Source organism: Equus asinus, chromosome 24 (assembly GCF_041296235.1).
Source record: "Equus asinus isolate D_3611 breed Donkey chromosome 24, EquAss-T2T_v2, whole genome shotgun sequence".
NCBI classification, from domain to species: domain Eukaryota; kingdom Metazoa; phylum Chordata; class Mammalia; order Perissodactyla; family Equidae; genus Equus; species Equus asinus.
The window spans coordinates 65,236,671-65,258,562 of NC_091813.1; the positions used below are offsets into that span (position 1 = coordinate 65,236,671).

The 21,892-nt window shown below is 41.5% G+C and overlaps 1 protein-coding gene across 23 annotated transcripts in view; it reads left to right on the forward strand.

Annotated features, from left to right (window-relative positions):
• Positions 1-21,892, forward strand: part of EYA4 (EYA transcriptional coactivator and phosphatase 4) — a 294,223-nt gene that overhangs the window by 22,159 nt on the left and 250,172 nt on the right. For 16 of the 23 annotated variants that reach the window (XR_011497637.1, XM_070496146.1, XM_014856120.3 and 13 more), the window contains exon 1: positions 17,045-17,174. The exons of 2 other annotated variants lie outside the window; for them this stretch is intronic. The gene's annotated coding sequence lies outside the window, so the exon portion shown is untranslated. Of the gene's footprint in view, positions 1-13,382; positions 16,294-17,032; positions 17,175-21,892 lie in introns of those variants that run through there. 5 more of the 23 variants (XM_014856121.3, XM_070496153.1, XM_070496152.1 and 2 more) reach the window with 3 other exon arrangements.

The following is a 21,892-nucleotide window of genomic DNA, read 5'->3' on the forward strand; positions in this document are numbered from 1 at the left end:
CACCCGACGTCCGTAGTGAGCCAGCTCCCAGTTGTTTGACCGTCCACCTCCAGAGACGGAGGATTTGAGTCGTACTGTGCTCCCCATTGAACAGAGTGAGCTTGGCTAAGTGACTCGACCTCTCTAAGCCTTTGTTTCTCATCTGTAAAAGGGGCTAAAAGTAATATCCACCTTTTAGAGTTGTCTGGATTAAAGGAGAGTATCCGAGTAATACTTTAGGTACACACACAGTAAAGTTGGCTAATATTGCTACATACTTTACAATGGAAAGATTACTTCATAAAGATGCATCTTTAACAGTTAACGTTTATCTGTAGTGTTTTTAACTTCGCTAGTATTTTGGTAATGTTTCTTTTTTACCACCTGCCCTATAGCCATTGAGCTTTCTAGAATCAGAAATTAGGAAAAGTGACTTTTTATCTCCATGTTAGATTCAGAGAAATCAATCCTAATTTATAAGTGAACAGAATTAACAAGAAAACTTTGCCTCATACAAGTTCCCAAGTGGTATAAACATAAATAAAATGCTTTAAGTACTCAGATAAAAGAATCAGAAGCAAGATTTTATTAAAAATACCCAAGATGGAAACATAAGCCTGCAACAAACTCTCAATAGAGCGGGAAGTTGACTAAATTCTCCTGTCTCCCCTTTTCGTTCTCTTCCTTCTCCTGGGGTCTGAGACTCCCCTCCTGAGCCCTTCTGGTTCCCATTGCTCTCCACCGTGAAAATTCTTCCAGAACACAGCTTCCCCAGCCATGTAAACACTCTGTCTCCCAACCCATATCAAAACATCTTTATTGTATGATACACTCTTAAAGTGTGGCCCTCTTTGCTCTCATGTTGGCAAAAGAAAAGTCCCACTAAAATAGCTTAAAAATGTTATGGGACCACCTAACCGAAGATATGTCCATGTGAACAGGCAAATCTTGGTTTGACTCAAAGGAATCAATTCTTACTGGTGGAATGTTGGGAATCTCTTACAGAGCTGGGGATGAGATACTTTGGGAGAAAACAAATTTTCTTATTAGATCAAATTAGTCAACCTATCAATGGCTACACAGCCCTGTGGACAATCCTAGCCCTGATTAAACACATCCACTTGTGTGTACATATTTGTGTAGGATTAAGTGAACTTTCCCAATACTTTTTTCACTACATGTAATTATGTCTACTAATACGACTCACATCTTTCCTTCCTCCCATCACTTGAAAGTTGTTACAAGACACCATCTGAATAACGGCCATATTCGCATACCCATGATAAGCTGGACCTGAAAAGTAATTATCCCAGATTACCACAGGCCCTCTGATGCTAAATCAGCAGCCATATCCGTGCACACAGTTGCTCCCTGACCCTCGGTTACTCTTCATAGAAAACCCACTGAAATCCAAGGGGAGCAGTCCTTATGCTATTGGTTTAATTTACTTGCCATTTATAGATCTGGACTTGTTGGGGAACAGATTTATTTAGTCACTAAGAAATTCATGCAACCCAGGTCCGTATTAGGCAACAATTAAATGCTTATTCTTTGGCTGGCAAGCAAGCAACTTAAAAAAGCGGGCGGGGTGGGGGGGGGGGAGCTGGGGCAGAAGCAATGCTAACGCTGCAGCAGGCCTTGAGGATAATCCCTGAGCTGCACCCCCTTCTTCTGCACATCAGGAAACTGAACACAGAGAGCTGAGTGACAACAAAACGTGGCAGCAGTGGACCTGGTACCCAGGGCTCTGGATCCCTAGTGTGGTACTCCTTCCACTAGGATTTCTGGTTTCAAAGGAAAAAAACTAGGACCTAAAACACAGTCCGATGCTGAAGCCGTAAAGTTTTATCACCAGTTGTTAGGAAGAGCTGCATATCCCACTGATAGATAGACGCCTTAAAATATACGTCACTCTTCTAACTCTGTGACTATAATGTTTATGATACCTTCCGCACTTAGCGAGTTTCCATTTATATATTTAATCATTGTATCTCTAATTTGAAAAAAGAATTGCAAATTCATTTGCTTGCAGCTGGCTCAACAACTCACCAATGAGATAAACCTAAATGTTCGTTGGTGTCAGATATTCCTCTAATGGAGTCACCGGCCTCAGCATCACTCTGGTCTTTATGTAACATCAGTAACAGTACAACACATGAAGTGTCCAGAAGAAGAGCTTCTCCAGTGCTCAAGAAGGGAATAGAAGAAGCTGTCTAATGGTATTATAGGGAATGCAAGAGGGAGAAAATACAGGGAATAAAGCATGAAGTGATTAGTCTGGTGTTGATACAAGGTTATTTGTTCTGAAGTAGGAGGCAAACAAGAGGGGGAAATGAGAGCATCATGGAAATAACTTTGGATAAAACATTGAAGTCAATCAGTTTATGTATTACATATCATTTCTTCTTTCATATTCTTTATTCTGCTTTCCTGTAAAGTAGCAATTCAGTGCCTAATGCCAGTCCACAGCACGTCATTTAGCACTCGCTGACTCCTGTCTGCTCACTAATTTGAAATCCATGAACTTTAATATTATATGACTTTTCATTTTGATTCATGGGTGTTAAAAATCTGCTATAAATCACAATTCAATTAAAAACTAATTTATGTAGGGGCTAGCCTGGTGGCATAGCAGTTACGTTCTTGTGCTCTGCTTCAGCAGCTCAGAATTTGCAGGTTTGGATCCCAGGCACGGACCAAGCACCACTACTCAAGCCATGCTGTGGCAGCATCTCACATAAAATAGAGGAAGATTGGCACAGATGTTAGCTCAGTGACAATCTTCCTCAAGCAAAAAGAAAAAATAAAACCCTAATTTATGTAAACTTTCTAGTAGGAAACATTTTCATCATTGAGAGAAAGTACCCTTGTTGTCCTCTTGCCCCTGTTAGAGAGTAAATGAGTCCCCCCCAAACCCTTCTCTGTATAAACGAGACAACTCTGAGGACCAGGAGGCATTGGTCCTGCATCCTCTAGGGAGGCTCACATTTTCAGGTAAAATCATGAGAGATCAGTTCCCACCAGGCACAGATGGAATTCCCAATACTGTCCCTAACCATCACCCCACTTCCCCTTGTCCCGTGTGTGCGACCATCTCTGCGACTTTATAAAATCACTGTTTCAAAATGGAAGATGCTCAGAAATGAAATGGAAACAGTTAAAATAGGCTGCGTCCAAAGGAGAACAACCCAAAGCATGGAAATTATGGGTTTGGGAAAAATGTTTTCTTGGTTTATTTGATTAACACTTTGCCACTGAGAAGAATTTTCCTCTGAGGTTTCTTATTCTGGATAGTTTTTAATGTAATTGGTTTAAGTGATACTTTACTTAAATATACCTTAAAAAGAAATCTGCCACTAGGTATAAAATTTTCATGTTCAGTCCAATTGACTTCAAAGTAATCCAAAATGCTTATTCCCAAGTGACACCTATCAGTCTCCAGCTGTGCTCCTGATGGAGAGTGACATCTGAAACCAACAATTAAAGTTACCTAATGCCACGACTCTCCAAAGACTAAAGGGCTTTACAGTACTCTATCAAAGCTGCTCATAACCGGCTCATACTATTATTGTTTCTATAAGTGTGCTGGGAGGATTAATTTCTTCACACTCATTTAACATTACAGGAAAAATAATTTTCAGAGCCAAAAGGGCGTTCTTTGCCAAATCGGCACATTCAAAATAGTATGTTTTAATGAAAAACTGAAAGTATCATAACTTTGACTATTTTGTGTGTATTCTATAGTCATCCTGGCCTTTTCTCTCATTATCTATGTGACATCAACTAAAGGATATTACTGAAATTTAAAACTTGCCTTAAAGAAACAGAAAAGCCAGAGAGAGAAAGAAGGAAAGAAACAGAGAGAAGGAACCCCCAGGATATAGTACCGTTCAGATTAAGGTATAACAGAGCGATTTTCTTGTTCTGGGATGTAGAAATCTCAAAACTCTTACAGGCATCACTACCCCAAATCTCCGAAACATACCAAAATATCATTAGTATCAAGCTCCAAATTTGAGATTGAATTAATTTATTTATGCAACAGACATTTACTGGGTACCTACTATGTGCCACATTCTGAGATGGGTTATGTGTGATGTGAAAGGAATTCTTGCTGAGATTGGGAAGTAGACATCCTGAGCTATGACTGCAACTAGAATCAGCCTGTAAGTCCTTTATTTAACCCTACCTCCTTCCTTTCTACTCCCTACCAGTTAGGCAGCCTCTTCTCCAACTCCTCCTTCCCTTGATTTTCACTCATAAGAATAAACTATCAGGACCACGTAGAATTGATTAGAGTGATTTAAAGGAACTTAACAATGAAATCGTACAATTGTTGGGCACAAAGCATGATGTATCAATGTAAGCAGTTAAGGTGCTGGACATCTGGTAGATATCCAACAGGATTCTCAGTTTTTAAAAAATTTCCAGAGGGGACACTCTAATCGGTAGTAGACTGATGAATCGCAATTCCATATTATACAAACCAAAATAACACATAAATAGCACATAAAACTACTGGGAAGATTATAAACATTGAAATACAAGCTATTTTTGAGAAAGAAGTATACTCTTTTTTTGCTATTTCTTTCACCTCTTATTTGTTTTAGGAACTAAATTCTTTATCAAAGATTGCATTTTAGATAATAGGTTTTGTTCTGACATAGATAATAACTGACTTTCAGCTGGAAAACACAATAGGATAAACAACACTTTTGAGGTTTAGTATCAAACATGGTACTGAATAGAGTACTAAATAGAGAATAGATCTTAATATTTTTGAAGATGATCTAAAGGAAGAAACGTTGAGTTAAATATCTAATCTTTCAGACGATAGTAAGCCACTCTGGGTTTGTAAAATGTCAAGTGGAAACATTCGGAAGCATGTATTAAGGCTGTGTGCAGGAAAGGCTTTATCAAGGTGAACTTCAGGATGTGGGCTGCAAGGCAAATGATTTAGCAAAAGTACCACAAATGGTGCTTTGGGATGACAACTTCTAAATTGCAGGTTACAATCCTGGAGAGATAACCATTATAATTAGATTATTTCTGAAGAAATTGGCCCAAGGGCTGGTGAGACTATCCCAAAGTATTTTGTTACATTCTTGACATTGTTTGGTAATATATTAGAAACATAAGAGAAATGGTTGTTCTACCTTTGCCCAGAATTATGGATCATCTGCACCTGGAATGAGATTATAGTTTTCGTGACTATACTCCATAAAAATTCCCATGGGTTTTGAGAAAGTCCAAACAAAAGGCAATTGCAGTTGAATTTTGTGTAGGCTCATTCCTTCATTGTATAGGATGATTGGGGCTCTTCAGTTTCCTCACAAGAAAATTCTGGAGGCCTTTTAATAGAAGTCCATTAAATTATGAAGTTATGAAGATGCTTTTAAGAATATGAAAACAAGGGAACAGTCTTTGCAGAAAGGGATTTTTTTGAAGTATAGATTGATTCATATATAACAATGGGTTATTAATAAAAACTGGAATTTTGGGGTCAATTTAATAGGCAGAGATGACTGTTTTGTTTGCTAGGCCTTCTCAAATCTCAGGTTATATATTAATTTTAAAAACAAGAAGAAAGCCAAAGACACTTCTTTTCAAATCAGTGTACAGTCCTTGACAGTACAAAATTTCCTAGGTACTGGGTTGAGTAATCCTTTACGAGTTTTAATATGAAAAATCCTTCATCACCACTACCTTAACAGAAATGCTAATAACATTAGAATAACAGATTTGCTGTTTAGTGATTTGAGGAATCTAAGTGAAATACAGATTGAAAAGAGAAAACAGTATCCTTTATGTTCCATCAAGGATGGCACCAAGGTATAATCTGCTGACTCCTCAACAAGCAGAAAAGCCCAATGAGGAGTTAATCTAGCCAGTTACTCATGGTGCGCAGACCATCGACAGCCAGGAGAAGCCAACCATTTCATGTAAGCACACACTTCAAAGTTACAATGAAATGGAAAAGGAGCTAAAGCAAGTTTTTCTTTGTTTTGAAATACAACCCTCAATGAGGCATTGTTTGCATGTTGAACGAAGTGCATAAACAATGCCTTTGTGGGTTTAATTTGTGAAATGAATGGAAGCCTTGATGAGCTGTGATGTTTGCCATTTGGAAGTAGAAAACTACTTTTCGCTTGACGTGTTCATCTGAGGATTGATGCAAACACGAAATATGTAGGCTCCCCAAATTAGCTTAAAGTTAGATATTTTTCTCAGCAAAAATTTAAATGATAGCACCAAAAAGTGATTGTTTTAAAAGTTATGTGTCATAGGTTATGAAATTTTATGACAAAAATACCCAGTAAAATACTTTTAAATTATCTGATATTAAAAACACAAATGAAAGACTTTCAGTTGTTGACAATGGGTGCTTAAGCCAGGCTCTATTGCGTCCTCAACCTACAGGGCCAGTCCTTGTGTGTTGTGTGTGCATCACGCTTTGTTTTCAGTTTGACAGTCTTTTACGCATCACTGTGATGTGCTCAAGAGGTATTCACATTGTTTTGTTATTTAACATAAATACAAATAAAATAAATATATATAATAAAAGTATATTAATAAATAATATTATTAAATAATATATTTAATAAATACATTCACAAGAAATATAAATATAGCTGATCTTTATCGAATATGATAAAGCAGTCACATTATCAAACATAAACATCTTTGAATTTCCTTTTGATCCTAAAAATAAAACTGTAAATGTAAGTCCTGCTTTACTCTAAAAACAGTTATATAAATTTTAAATTAAAAAGCTGTTAACACACATAACACTTGCAGTTTACTCTTATTTGCCAGTTGCAACTTGCCGCTGAGCTGACGTCCACCTTCCGCCGTAGTATTAGAAAAGAGAGTAGGTCACATTCTCTTTGTTCCAGAAACTTGATAACCATGGCAAATAGATCTCACTCACTCCATTTTTGTGGTAATATTCTGAATTATATACGAAAGGAAACGTAACCTAAAAAATTGTTTTATGGATTTCTGATTCTGACCAAAAAATATAAGATGCTACCAAGTATCAGTCTGAAAAATAGCTAGGACAAAAGGGGGACTTCAAAGAGTGAGTCTTGCAAATTATGTTACTTCTCAATTAGTTGCATATTTTTATAAAAGTAATATTGTATTTAGAGGGTTCCTGTTAAAATTTGTCACCCACAGGCGCGATAATACATGTGTTAGGTGCGCAGGGACTTCAGTCTGTGTGGGAAGAGCTGAGGTCTATATTCGACTTCCATTTCTCCAACAATTAATGAGCAGTCGCTTCACCTCTGCAACTGGAGTTCTGTAGCCAGAGAAGGAGAAATGTGAGCCAGATGACAACCAAATCTATTTATAAGTTTATAAAATCAATTATTCTATGACAGTGATTATCTTACTGTTATTGAAAAAAGAAAAGAAGTAAATTATCCGGAACTTTTTGGTGGGTTGCTGACAAGAGTAGAGTAAGCACATTAGAGAAACAGTAGAAGGAATTACTTCATAAAAATGAATGATATATTTTTTAAAATGCAAGATTCCTAAAATTCTAGCCCTGGATATACTTTGCCTGGATGACCTTTGCCTCATTTTTTGTTACATAATCTTTCAAAATAGTGTGAACTCTTTGAAAAGCTATTTATTTATAAGCAGCTTATATGGATAAAATATGATTAGAAAACTTAAAAGTAGATGAGAAAGAGGAACGGCGGGGTGGGGCCTCAAATGGCGCAGCGATGGGGCCCATAGAGAAAGACCCACCACCGCAGCCTCTGCCCCGCCTGCGGATGAGTCCCAAAGGGGCTCTAAACTTTTTAGCAGTGAGTCAAAAAGAGAAGCTGAGTCACACAAGCCTCAGTGCCTTCAAGACACAAGCAGCCTGTCATTCTGATGACACTAAGACTTCCTTGTCTGCACAAAAAAGACAGTGTGGGATGCCATGAACTCACTCTCAACCACAGCCTGAGAAGTAGATGGAACGACGCTTTCCACCGGCCTGTTGTCACTGTTAGGATTTATTGTCTTTTTTTTTTTTTAATTATAGCTATACCAATTAATACAAATGTATCATTCAATGAGATCCAGGCAACACAAGGAGGCTCAGACAGTATGTCTATAGTCCATCTATTAGAGTTACCACTGAGTTCTTCAACACGTCCTTATGTAGTGCCTACCATGTGTTTAACATTCTATATTGAGCACCATAGACGAGTCAAAGATGAATGAAATGGAGCCTGCCAGCAACCTGCCTCAGTAACCATCGTACTACTGAGACTATTAGCCACACCTAAGACAGATGCAACCATGGAGGACATTCACAAGAAAGACTAAAGATTACCCGTGGCTGGGTGGCCTTGATGCTGAGAGCACAGCAGAGAGCACTGGAAAGACAGGATGGGCCTGGAGACTGGAGGCCCTGGAATGTGGGCATAAAGGTTTATTCCCTCAGAAAATAAAGCAGTGGCATGAACAGAACTGTTGGAAAGTGAGTAATCTGATAGGAGAAGAGGAAAAAGGCTTTAGAAATGGGAAAACCGATTTTATGGCTATGCACATAGTCTGTGTGAGAGTAAATGAGGCAGAGATTAAGTTAGCATTAGCAAAAATACAGGGGAGCAAAGCGAAGGGTGGGAGGAACAAGGTGAAGGAATGAAGGGACTCCTGTCCTGTCCGCCTGCAGGTGGCTGAGAGGTTACTGGTGCCATTAATAGGTTAGGCAACACTGGGAGAGGACTATGCTGTTTGGGGGAGGCTCGAATGGAGAGACGATGGCTTCTGCTTCTGTTGTATTGAGGTATACACAGTCCTAGGGAAAAACATGCTTCACGCTCTAAGGCTGGGTCCAAATGCTACCTTCTTCCTCCCCTCAGCTCGAAGCAACTCTCTCTGCTCTGAACTAAAATAGCCTGTTTCTCAATGTTTCTCTCAAGGAGCTTGACACTTTCTCTCATGCAATAACTGTTTTAAATGCCCCATTTTCTGCTCTGGACTGAAATGTTCTGGAGTTCCGGGATTGTGCCTGGTTCATCTCTGGACCTCCTTACACGGAGCAAGCACGCTTGAATGCCAGGAGCAGATGCTAAGGAACATCACCATTCAAGTGACCAGAGGGGAGTCAAGGAAAGGAGGAAGAAGGGGCGGTCAGAGAGGTGGAGGTGGCCAGGCCAGAGCAGCCCCACATAAGCCAAGGGAGAAGAAAGTTCCAATGAGGAGCTTGTCTGGAGGGCCACTCACCAGAGAACTGGTCGGTGAACAGGAGGACTGAAAAAATGATTTGACAGTGAGAGAAGAGAGTTTTAGGAATTTGATATCCTGAAACCCAGGATGACAACTAGACATGCCACCAGGTCCTCGAGTTCCTCAGGACTGATGTCCTGGGTGGCTTCAGTCTTGGTAGTGATGAACAATTTTTTGGCAATAGGACCAATTCGGGGAAACAATTATTAAATGTTTATGGGTTTTCTTTTTTTCTTCATTCAAAACTAAAATAGCTTCATTGGCTCCATTGGGTACAAAGGGTCTATTCTTATAATTTAGACTGCCTCTCGCTTGAAGGGTAATGAGAAGAAGGCTGCAGCGTCTTAACCACTCAAATATGCAGAGGAGGCAGAATTGAGGCGCGATAGCACAGAGGCCTCCCTGCGGCCTGTCTCACACGTGCATAGAGCACTTCAGAGACCACAAAGTTTTTCCCGTGCACTAGTTCATTTCACCTTGAAATAAAGGAATGCGGGCTCATCCTTTTGTTTCAAATGGGGTAACTGGCTCACTTTAAGCTACACTCACGTTAGGCGGGGAGCTGCAGCCCGATCTGTTCATTCAGCTCAGTGCAATATTAATGGGCGAGTACTATGTCACAGCAGCACGTGAGGCACCGCGCAGAGAGGAATAAAAGACAGTCATCCCAAACCCTTCCCCTCCTGCCTTCTTCTAACCCAGCCCTCCCTCTGCCGTCGCGGTGGGCAAGTTGTCCTCAAGCTCCCCAATTGAGCCACGTGTGCTACAATCTCTGTTTTTTTGTTTTTTTTTTTTAACTCATAGACTGCTTTGGAAAGTGTATCATTAAGTTGGGATGGTTTGCCACAGATCCTGAAATGCAGGCCACATGCAGAATGCTTTATATCTCTAGTGTGGAATAGTAAAAAGCAGAATACAAAAGAGGAAAGCTGTTTGGGTCTTAAAGAGTACATTGAATTCCCCAAAGGGGATCCTACATGAGTTGGCATTCTCAAAAGCCTAAGTAAACCCACAGGAGGAGGGGCCCCATCACACTGAACGTTCTCTGCTCTATTGCATTCAGGTTATCAACGGGAGTATTTGGTCGCCCTTCATTTAAGCACCTAATTTTTATTATTTTTAAGTAAATATTTGTCAACTGCTAGATACAAGTTACCGTGCAAGAGAAGGAAAGGAAGGTGCGAGGTTCTGCTTTGCGACCTCTGCTCTGGGGAGTTCACTGCTGGGTTAAGATGTCTGCACATTATTAAAGAGACATTTGGAACTTACTAGAGATTTTTGACTGAGAGAAGAGCCATACTTTAGAGAAAGAAGAACTCATATCTCTGTCTAAAGGAATGGCAGAGAAGAGCCTAGAGGAGGGGATGCCCATGATGACATAAGAGGCAGATGTGGAACTGGGCCTGGGGAGGCAGCAGTGACAAAGAAATGGAAGGACAGATGAAGAGACACTGCCAACGCAAAATAATCTTGTGCTGTTGACTTACTGTATTTGAAAGGAAAGGAAGAAGAGTGAAGGACGAATTCAAAGAGTTGAGTCTCGGTGGAGGTGGTGCCATCAAGAGGATTAAGTCAACAAGAAGAGCTGGTGGTAGAGGATGGGTGATGCATTCAGCCTTGAGTGTGTTCAGCTTGAGGTGCCAACAGGCCCTGCAGTTGAGGATGCTCGGCCTTCTAGGAACGAGATTGGTGTCCTTGAATTGCCCATTTAGGGGTGAAAGAAGAGATTGGAGAAGTGAATGAAATTCTAAAAGGAGAGAATATAGCAAAGGAAGAGAACAGAACCTATGTCTAGGTCTATATTTTAGTAGAATTAAGAAAAAAAAGAAAGCTTTGTAGGAACCAGAGAAGTAGCAATCAGAGGATAGAGAGAGGATCATGGAAGCTGAAAGTGGGGAAGGCTGCTGAAAGTTAGCAGAAAGCTGCTCTTGATAATATGAAACGCTTCCCGGAAGCCAAGGGTGATGGAGACTAAGAAATGACCATTAGAAGACCACTGATGATCTGGAAGAGAGCTGTCTCAGTAGAGGGACAGGAGCAGAAGTCAGATTTCTAGGATTTAGTGAGGTTGAGAAATAGATACCCTGAGATACTTATTTGGAGAGGATTGGTGGCAGAATGAAGGAATCAGGGAGCAGGAAAGCCATTTTAATGTGTGTTGGGGTTGTGGGTGGGGCTGAGAATATACAATTAAAATGGGAAAACATTGTATAAAGAAATTGTTTTTAAATGTTTGTGCTCTACACAACTAGAAGGACCCACAACTAAAAATACACAACTATGTACCGGGGGGCTTTGGGAGAAAAAGGAAAAATTAAAAAAAATCTTAAAAAAAAAAAGTTTGTGCTCTAAAATATAGTGGAAGGAATGGACACTAGAAAACCTTCTTTACAATTTTCAGTGATATTATATTATAATATTTTCATTAAAAAATATTCAGTCTAAATGAATTATTGCAATTTAATCCCCCTAACTTTGAGATTGTATAAAAATAAATGGGTACTGGAGTTAACCATTTCAAATGCATTACGTTAAAGTTGTCAAATGGATTTATTTGCCTTCCATAAAATAAAATTCCTCCTTCCACCAATCATTGAATTTTGCATCTGGAGACTTTCAAATTATAATCGGCAGACATTTTCATAAGCAGATAAACATCATAAAGGTATATAATAAAGAGTTGTATAGAAGAAGAGATTATTTGGATCTTTCCTCTTTTGAAGTGCAGATGGTTATAAGCCAATGAAAACGAAAGAACAACAAAGTGACATTGTTCATATTTTGACTGCTATTATGATTTAAAACAGCATTTGAAGTACTTGAGAAATCAGCATTGTTATAGTATGCCAAAAGAATACTATGTGAAGTGAAAATAGAGGAAAAAATTGTATGTAGGTTTGTTAGAATATGGAAGTAGCAGGAGTTGGTGGGAATTTGCAGTGGAGTCAAAACATAATACCACAGAAATAAAAACCAGTAGGACTCATTCTAGGATGCTAATGAGACCACACCTGGAACAATGCATTCACCGGGGGATACCTCTAATAAGAATGAACATCTAGTAAACTGGAAAGAGTTCAGAGACAAGCAATGAGAATGATTAAGGGCTTGGAGAGACTGACTGAAACAAGATTAAAAGGCCTTACATTTGTTTAACGTGGCTAACAGATGACTAAAAGTGGGCACGATATCTGTTTATAAACATCTGAAGGCTGGGTGTAAACAGGGAAGATAGTGTAGAATTGCATAATATGGTACTAGAAGGATTTAACTTGAGAAAAAATGTCAAGAGAGAATTGAAAAGTAAATATAATGAAGCTGTCTCCCCGAGAGTGTGCATTTCCGTTTCTTTAGAGATTCTGCCAAGAATGAGGAAGTTCTGCAAAGAGCCTGGCAGAAGAGAATGACCCAACAGGTCCACTGCAGATCTGATTTCTTCATTTTCACAAACCAGTAGAAACCTTTTTAAGCTTGATCTGTTTGTACAAAATACTCAGAAAGTTTAGAAAACCTGCAGCACAGCCCTTTAGATTCCTGGGCAATCAGGTTTTATCCTCATTGGTTCCGTATGCTCATTGGTAGAGTAGTGGAATAAAACAGTATTAAACCTGGTCTATAAAGATGCTGGTCTCTGAAAGTCCATTCTCTCACAGCTCAAAGGGTTTGCTTTAGAATTTACTAAGAAACAATTGAATGACTTTATTTTTTAAGGATTGTGTATACTTCCAGCTGGAGTTCAAAGGTACACCAACAGGGAGTAACTCAAGAGATCCATCTTGGGATTATTTCTACAAACATTCAGTCTTCTGTTTTCTTTTGTGTTGAATGTAACGTCTTATTCCATTTTTTTAACCTAAGGTTTGTTCTCACTAAAGTGATGGAATGGTTTTCCCTTAAGATTACTTTAAAATGAAATTAAAATAAAAATTATGTTTGGGTTATGAACTCCTACAGGGCTTTGTTTGTTTAATTTGACTCGTATAAAAACCCAATGCGAAAACAGTGCCATGTATGCTTGAAAAATAAACGAATAGTAGATGACAACTGCAGAAGCATCCTGCCCCACAGGGGCTGGTTAAGGGAATTGCTAATAGATGAATCTTTTATTTCCACTGATTTTCACTATAAAGTCACTTTTTTCTCCCCCCACAACAAATGTCCTTTCTCAGATGAAGTTGAACATTTATGGATATTCTGATGGCCTGATTCCTGTCATGTGGGACCTGCTAGTGTTTCTGAATCACTTCCAGAATTTTCCAGCAGATTTCAGACTTCAGCATTTCCCTACAAGTTCTTTCAGGCTCTTCGAACTTCTCCCAAGGATCTACTTTTTCCTCTTCTCTTCACTGCCATGTAGAACTTTGCTGCAGTACCAGCCTGGGCCAACAGATGCTGCCACTTCATGATGGTAACAGTTGGAAAGTTTCTTTTTCGGTGGTTAAGGCCTAAGATGGAGTGTGTGTTGAGGGGGGAAGTCAAGGGCGAGGGAGGGCAATGGGAAACTGGTATATTCTCTCAGGAGAGTAATTGGGTTTTTAATTGTGTGCTTATGAATTGTTTGAATTTTACCACAAGACAGACAGTAAGAAAAACAATAAAAAAATAAATTAATTTGGAAAACTTCAACTTCAGATACTTCAAGTATATTTTAGGCAAGGAAATCAACAATTGAATAATAACAAAATTTAAAAAGTAATACCTAAAAGTAACTTGGACTCCACATTTCTCTACCATAAAGGAAAGGGAAGGCTTGAAAACATGTTTTGAGGAGCTGGATGGACAAAAGGAATGTAACTCTTTAAAACAGTGTTTCTCAAACTGTTGTGTCAGATAATTTCAGGTGGTACAGGATAAATCATTTTTATTTCCATAATTTACATTCATTTGTAAGGTCATCTATTCATGGCAAGTTGTATTGACTTTCCATTTTTGACAATTATAAAGTTTCCTTTATCAGATAAACTTCTTTAATAAAAATAGTTTATTTAAAGAAAAATATTCTCAATAATATTACAGGTTATATGGCAATAATTATAAAAGTGGTATTCAACAGAAATGCTGGAAATAATGCCTTGTTTAAACAAGTAATACATTTTTGCCTATGCAAACTTAAAATTCTTTGTTTCCTATGTTCAACTTCCTATGTCAAAGGTGGACTGAAAATGTGACATTTTGTATTGTTCCTAGTGGTATCCACGTAATATATGTATATTTAAGACTAGATGGATTCAAACGTAGTAAGAAGCAGCTGAATAACTGATATTATGATGTAATTCTGGTTTTTTGGGGGTAACTTCTGTACACATATTCTTATGATTATGTACGAAAAATTATGTGGGAGCAAGGTAACTTGAAAGCAAGGTCAGTATTGCTGAAAATTTGATTTTGGAAGGGAGTAAAGAAACATGCTAAAAAGCTATATTTGTGTGAACGTTTGCTGTACTGAAGTATGAGTATGAATTTTTATTTTATCCAAATTATACATCTCCTTACCTTTATTTAGAGGTCAAACCAACACATCAGGTTTTCTACCAAAATGAAATTTAAAAAATTGTGGCTTTATGAGGTGACTACTAAATTCAGCATTGTACTTAATTTTTATAAGATATTTGCTATTGCCACTGAGCACTCTTAGACCCTGAATGATTCGCGAAACATTTAAATTGCATATTTTTCCTGTAACATATACACTGTACTAAAAGTAGTTACTATTTTTCTGCCTACTACCACTAGTAATAATAGCCTCACGGGGTAAGAGGGCTCTTTGGAGTCACACAAACGCAGGTTTGGATCTTATGTCTGCTATTTACTAGCAAGTTGCTACAAATTCGGAGTCAGTTTTCTCACCTATAATATGGGGAAAATAAGATCTGCAAAGTTAATTAAACCTGCCTGTTGCTATTTCCCTCTTACTTCCCTCTATTAATTGGCAGCCTCTCCAGGCCACAATGTGCTCTAGACCAAACCCATGGCCAGAACCCTTTCTGCCCTGAGAACCAGAAAAGGAAACATTATGCCTGGCAGTGCCTGAGCCCTTCAAAATAAATCTGCAGGGAAGAACGGTGAGTGATGAGAGCCCCATGAGCACCTTCATCGGTTTGAATTTACAACCTCAACTTTTCCATTGCCTGGGAATCATGGCAGATAATGCCCCACTAATTGAGAAATAAATCGAAACTACAAGTATTCACTTTTTGTTTCTGCTTTTGAACTTAGTGTTCACGTCAGTTGCATAAAGATCAAGGCGAAGTAGAGGGTGAAATCTTTTTCTGAACTTTTTACAGAATATACTTTAGTTGATAATATATTTAAATTTTCTTTGAATAGGAGTAATTTTTACCAGCTAACTTGTAATCCCTCAGGCCACCTCTAAAGCAGTGCGACAGCTGCTTGTTGAATCACAGGTTGGTGTTTAGAGACCACTGGGTTTGTCTTTGGGAAAGTTACTTAGGTTTTTTTGGGCCTCAGTTTCCTTAGCTCTTTTACTGGCTTCAATCACCGTCACAGAGCTGTGAAAATTAAATGAACTTATACATACCATAAGTGACCAGAGTAATGCCTGACAGTAAATTCTCAATAAATTAAAACACTTATAATCAATGTGACAATGAAAGAAGATGCTCCTAAAATAGACAATAGGTTTTAGGAAGAGGGGATTAAGTGGATGCAAAATGTATTGTTTGTTTCTTGGCTCCTTTGCTGGGGCCTCTGGCTGTGATACTCACTCGTGTGCATATAGAATGTTAAACCCTACGCCGGTGCATAAGGCGCAGAAGGCTTACGCATGAAATGTCACTTCAGCAATGTGCCTGGGGAAGCTCTGACGCTGCCTTGGAAGTCAGTCGTCGCCGCCTGACCTTTGGGCGTCTGGGAGGGATGCCTATACCTGCGCCCAGCGCTGGAAGGGGCCCAGGCCCTCCCCAGCACAGCCTATCCCCAGACTGCTTGCTCGTTCCCAGCATACATCTTCCCTGAAAAGGGTATTTCCTCCCTTCAAAGAAAGCTCCCCAGTCTGGCGTGAATTGGTTTTTATTTTACGTTGTTGCAAGTAGCGAAGTCCCTTGTGTCTCCACCCTTGGGGTAAGTGGAACGAGTCCGGCAGGGGGCCCGCCGTGGCCCACACGGGGGACGGGGTAGCGGCGGAGTTAGAGACCACTTGGGGGTTGTCCCGCAGAGGCAGGTGGGGACACACAGCGGTTCCCCGGTCCGAGGAGGGGAGTGCGGCCGCGGGTCCCTCCCCCAGCCAGGAGGTGGCAGCGGCCGGCGCCAGGCCGGTGGGGGCGGGGTGGGGGCGGCGCGGAGGGCGCGGAGATTACCACGGCGCCACCGGGGACACCCGGGGCCCCGAGCGGTCCCCACGCGGGACCGCAAACGATGACAAGAGGCAGCCCCCCGAGGTCGAATAAAAAGGAGCCGGTCCCCTGCGCGCCGCCGCCCCCCGCCGCCTGCCCCGAGGTCCCCGGCCGCCCCCAGTGGCCTCGGGCGCCGGCGGCGTCCCCCGCCCCCCCGGCGCGCAGGGCGAGGTCGCCGCCGCGGGGCGCACGCCCGGCGCTCCCGGCCTCCGCGCAAAACTTCGGGGCGGCCACGTGAAGTTGTCGCTCCCCTGGCGGAGGGGACAGAGCTTTGGGGAAGGCTGCGCAGGGCCGGCGGCGGCGGCTGGGCGCGCTCGCCTTTTCTTTCCTCCTGGTTTTTCCTGTCGTCAGCCCGGAGTTTTGGCTCCTCGCCTTTCCTCCTCCCCCTCGGAGCCGGCTTCTCCCCCGCCCCGTTTCTCCCCCACTTGTGTACGCTATTTGTTGGGGGGTGGCCGAAGGGGATGTCCTGTTTTCACCAGAGGCACAGCGCGAAGGGGAAACTTCGACACTGGAAGGAACGAGAATAAATATCTGAATACCGACGCGCGGATCCGCGGCTGGGACGGGCGCTTGAACTTCGGGATCCCGCGGCGGTCCGGGCGGCAGGAGGTGAGTGGCCCTTCTTCGGACCGCCGCCCCGGGGCCCGCGGGGCCGCGGCTTGGAGGGAGCCCGCACCCTCGCCCGGGAAAGCGTGCGCGGCTCCGCCGGGGCGCCGAGCGCGGGGGACCGAGGACGCGCGGCGGGACGGTGTGGGGGCGCCGACTCCCTGCGGGCGCCCGGAGGCGGTATGCCGCCCGCCCGAGGGCCCGGCCGCTGGGACTGCAGCCGTGCGCTCTGCCCTGCAGGACGCCCCCGGCCCTGAGGGTCCCCGCGGAGCCTGCGTGCCCCTCGGGGGGCCGCGGTGGAGCCCGCGCCGAACCCGGTGCGCAGCTCCGCTTCGGCACTCCGCCCCCGCCTCTCCGCGGCGCGAGCCCCAGGGCCTCCCCTCCATCCCCCTGTGACATTTATTACTTTGTGATGACTCCCTCGATCAGCCAGGCGCGAGGATGCTGACCGGGTCCCATGGAGGCCCGGCGCCTGGGCTTTCGTGGTGCTGGGTGCATGCCGGTGCTCTCATCCCGCGGCCCGCGCCGGGCTTTGAACGGCGGCCGTCCCGCTTCCATAGCTTCGTGTAGCGTGGCCCGGGTGTCTCCCGCAGCGCGCCAGGGTCCGTGAAATCAGAGGCGCCGTGTCAGAGCAGTCGCGTTCATTGGCTCGGGTCGCGGATGCCATGGAGGGATTATAACTTCTCCGAACCAAGGGACCTGGCTAGGAGAGCAGGTTTCTCTCGTCCCAAGCCTGCTGGGTCGGGGGTGCAGTGGCACGGAAACGGCCCGCTGCTTAGGCGTCGTTACGCGGGGCTGGAAAGCAGACCGTGCGTGTGCTTGTTTTATTTTGCGCCACGCAGCAGCGAGCACTTTCGTTTAGCAGTACTTTAAAGATATTTCTTTTTGTGGATACATTATTCGGAACGGCCTGGAGCTGGCAGGGAATTCGCGGACCGAGGCCCGTGGCAGAGCGCTGGGGAAACCGGAGCAGAGCGCAGTTTAATTTTTGTCGCTTCTTCTCCGTTTGGAGTGGCAGCGCCTCCCCTCACGACCACCTCCCTTTCCCTTCTCTTGAAGGCTGCTGGGGTTTGGGCTTTGGCAAGCGCGTGTGTGGAAGGGTGCTGTTTGGAGACGGGCTTCTCCGCGCGCCCCCTGCGCCTCTCCCCTGCTCCGCCGAGCCGGCAGGCGGTCATTCATGAATCCTAACCCGAGGGCTGCGAGGTGCAGAATAGGGACGGGCGTGTGTTTTGGTTTCAGAGCGGTTCCACGTGGAGCACCTCCGTGTGCGTGTGTGCTGTGTAGTTGATCTGTGAGTAGGTAACAGGAGTTTCGTGTTCAAACCCAGTGGGCCGTTGGCCATTAATTTGCTTTCCTGGCTGTCATTACAGACACTTCCAAAATCTGATACCTAAGAGAAGCAACAGGTTAGGTTTCACATTAAGAGCTCATACTTAACAGTTTTCTTTCTCCCTTACCCCTTTTGGCTTGGCACCTTGGGATCAACGTAATTGCCGGAGCGAAACATACCTTCTCCAATATGGCATTTTGTTCCTCTTCTCGTCAGCGGCCACTTTTTGCGCCCTCGGGCGTCTGTCAGTTTCCGCGCGGGCTCCTGCGGGACCCAGGTGGGAGCCCTGGGAGCTGAGCGACCGCGGGCTCCCCCTCGACAGCCTCTGAAGTTTCATTTACACGTAGGTGACTGACAGTATTGAAAGCTGACGATGGCTTTTTGTTTGTTGGGTTGTTTTTGTTTTTAGAACCTCGGGACAAGGCTATACTCGATAACCTTTCCCAGGTAGGACTCCTTAAACGGAAACGTTGCCTTTTAAAAATTTTTTGAAAGATTTCTGGCCAGTTTATAGCTGAAGAACCAAAAATTACGAAGGGGAGTGAGGAGGGAATCCTAAAACAAAATATATGATCTTTGGTATGGTGCGTTTCAGGAGACTGCGTTCAAAGGCATTTGTGTATTTTTTAAAATAACATTATCCTAAGTAGCAGTTGTAACAAGAGACTGACTGTTTTCTGTGGAGCTAGACTGCCGGAATCTGATTTTTATGGCAACAATACCAAAGGCAGATATAACTACATCCATTTTTATTGTTACTATAAACCATAAAAATAGTTTGTTTCACCCGATTAAAAGTTGTAAGTCATTCAGAGTTAAACCAAGTTTTAGCAATGACTGCACAAGGTTAAAACCTTTGACGTTACAGCTTTGAAAGTAACATCATTAGATTATCTGGAAACTGTCTCTTTTTTGTGATTATTAGGGATATATCCTTGTCCTTCATGGTAAGTGGAGGTCTAAAATCAGTGTAGTTTTCAAAAGCTTGTTCTCCTTTCTCAATTACTTGAAAATAGTAGACTTGAACATTTTAAGGCCATCATAATTGAGGTTGTTTCACAATGATAACTGAAATAAAAAGACTTACTTGGTTATTCTCTCTTTTGTTAAAGTATTTTATTGGACATTAGAAACTTAGTTTTTCCTTTACAAAATGAAAAGCTTTATGTATATGTATATATTCACAGCTAATATTTATTTTAAGTACCATGTTCAAGTTTAAAAATTTAAAAAAATCCCTAAGATTTGTATAAAAAGAAATTAGTTCAAGAACAATCATTATTCTTATTAAGAAATACAGATGCTGCATTCTAGCAGATTTGTAGAAGCTAGTTGGAAAAAATTGTCTTTTCATCAGAGTTTGTTTTTTGAAGGGAGACTGGAAGATGAGTAGTTTGTCATTCTGCTACAATTTATTTTTTCTTGTAAAATAATTGCTTTGAGCTGAAAAAAAAAAAGAAAAACAAGTTCTCCATTTCTAAGAATTTCCTTTTTATTTATATTGTGATTTGGGGTGTAAATAAATTTTACATAGCCACGAGAAGGAGAGTGTCCAGTTTCATGTTTTCAATCTCTGTTGCAAGCTCTAAATGACTGATGCCGTGTCTAAAAATACATTTATGTGGCTTGGTATTTCATTTAAAAAAATGTATGCACTGACATGAAATTACTCAGAAGTTTTAGTAAAGTAAAATGATAGAAAAAATATAACTATTGTTACAAAAAGTTAGGATTGTGGAAAGTCCACATTTTAACTTTCAAATATTAAAATTAAACTTAATTCACCCAGTGGAACCTCTCACTTTTTATAGAGAATTTAAGAAGAGGGGAGATAATCCTTTTCAAGACTTAGTGAAGTGTTAAGTAATTTAAGAGTGCAAGTATTTATTATGTTTTATCATGATCTTTTTTTTTCTATTAGTTAAATGCAGGAACACTAAACATTCAGTAAAAACAGGCCCCCCTTTATAAGGCGTTTATTCACCATAGTTCTGTATTGCAGCTGCTGATCATATTTCATGGAGCTGTTAAAGCACTTAAAACCTAAAATTAGGTACTGTCTGGTTGTAAATATTTCAGATCACTCATTTAAGAAATAAATAGAGAAGCGTGCTGTCAAAAGTAGAAGACGTTTTGAGTGTTCTCATTGAAGAGCTCAACAAACCTCTATCAGACACCTTGTTATTTTAGTGAGAATATAGTCATGACAGTTTCTTTTTCAAATGGGTATTACTCTTACGTATTCTAAACTCTTACAGTGTGTCTCCCTGCAGAGTATCTTAAACTAATTGTGTTCAGAAATACAGTTGGGGGATTTTATTACAATGGTTACTAGGGGGATGAAATCGACACCATGAGGAGTGGATGACGTTGCAGTGTACCTGCGTCTCTCCTGCATTTTTCCCCGTGAGCTAAGACATGACATGGTCTTTTGCACATCTGTTCTGGAGATGGGTGAGATGCAATGGTGTGTGTAACTGCAGTATATGTAAGACTGCATTTTATGGTTAGATGTGTTTTCAAGTGGGGGACATTGAACATTCATTAAATTGTACATGGAGCTGAACTTGGCATCGTTTAGTTTGAACTCGAGTGGGAGAAAATAAACAAGCATCACATATTCAAAAGCAGTGCGAGCAACTTTGATTGCTTTGAAGAGGTTTGAAGACTTTGCAAACATTGCTGTCACCTCATTTTGCTGTGGCACCGCAGAGTAGTATCTGCTTTGGTGACACGCCATTTTACTCTTGAAGTTTGTGATTCTTCCCGTGTCCCCCTCGCTGTTTTTCCTGGGAGAGGCACTGAAAATGAATACCACCACCCTCCCTCTCCGTCTTCCAGAAAAAGAGATGAAATGGATTAATTTAAGAATAGAAACCATTTTGAGTTATCAAAACCACATTTCTATGGTGGTTTGAAGCAGTTTCAGTGGGTGCACCTCTGAGTCTGACGGTAACCTTTTCTGTCATTGAAAGGTGCTAATTGAACTTAAGGCACTGACATAATAGTATAGTTTGATATTTGAGACCTTTCAGCACTGCTCTGGCCCTTTTCTCGCCCTGAGATTTCAGTCCATGGCTGATGAAGAATAACACCATATTAAAATGTCAGAGATTCTAATTTTTTTCCCCATATGAAACATTTTAAAACAGCATACTCAGATTTTTAAAGCTTTTATTTATGTACAGTAAGTAAATTTATTTTAATGTACTTCTGGGCCTTGAGAGGAAGACCTCTACATATTATCATGTTAGGATTTTTAAATATTATTTTTTCACACGTAGATTTTTTTGGATTGAAAATTTTAGGCAAAGTCTGATTGCTATGATCATACTTGAACACTTTCAAAATGAAGTTACATTAAACTAATATAGAAGAGCCATCCTGAAAT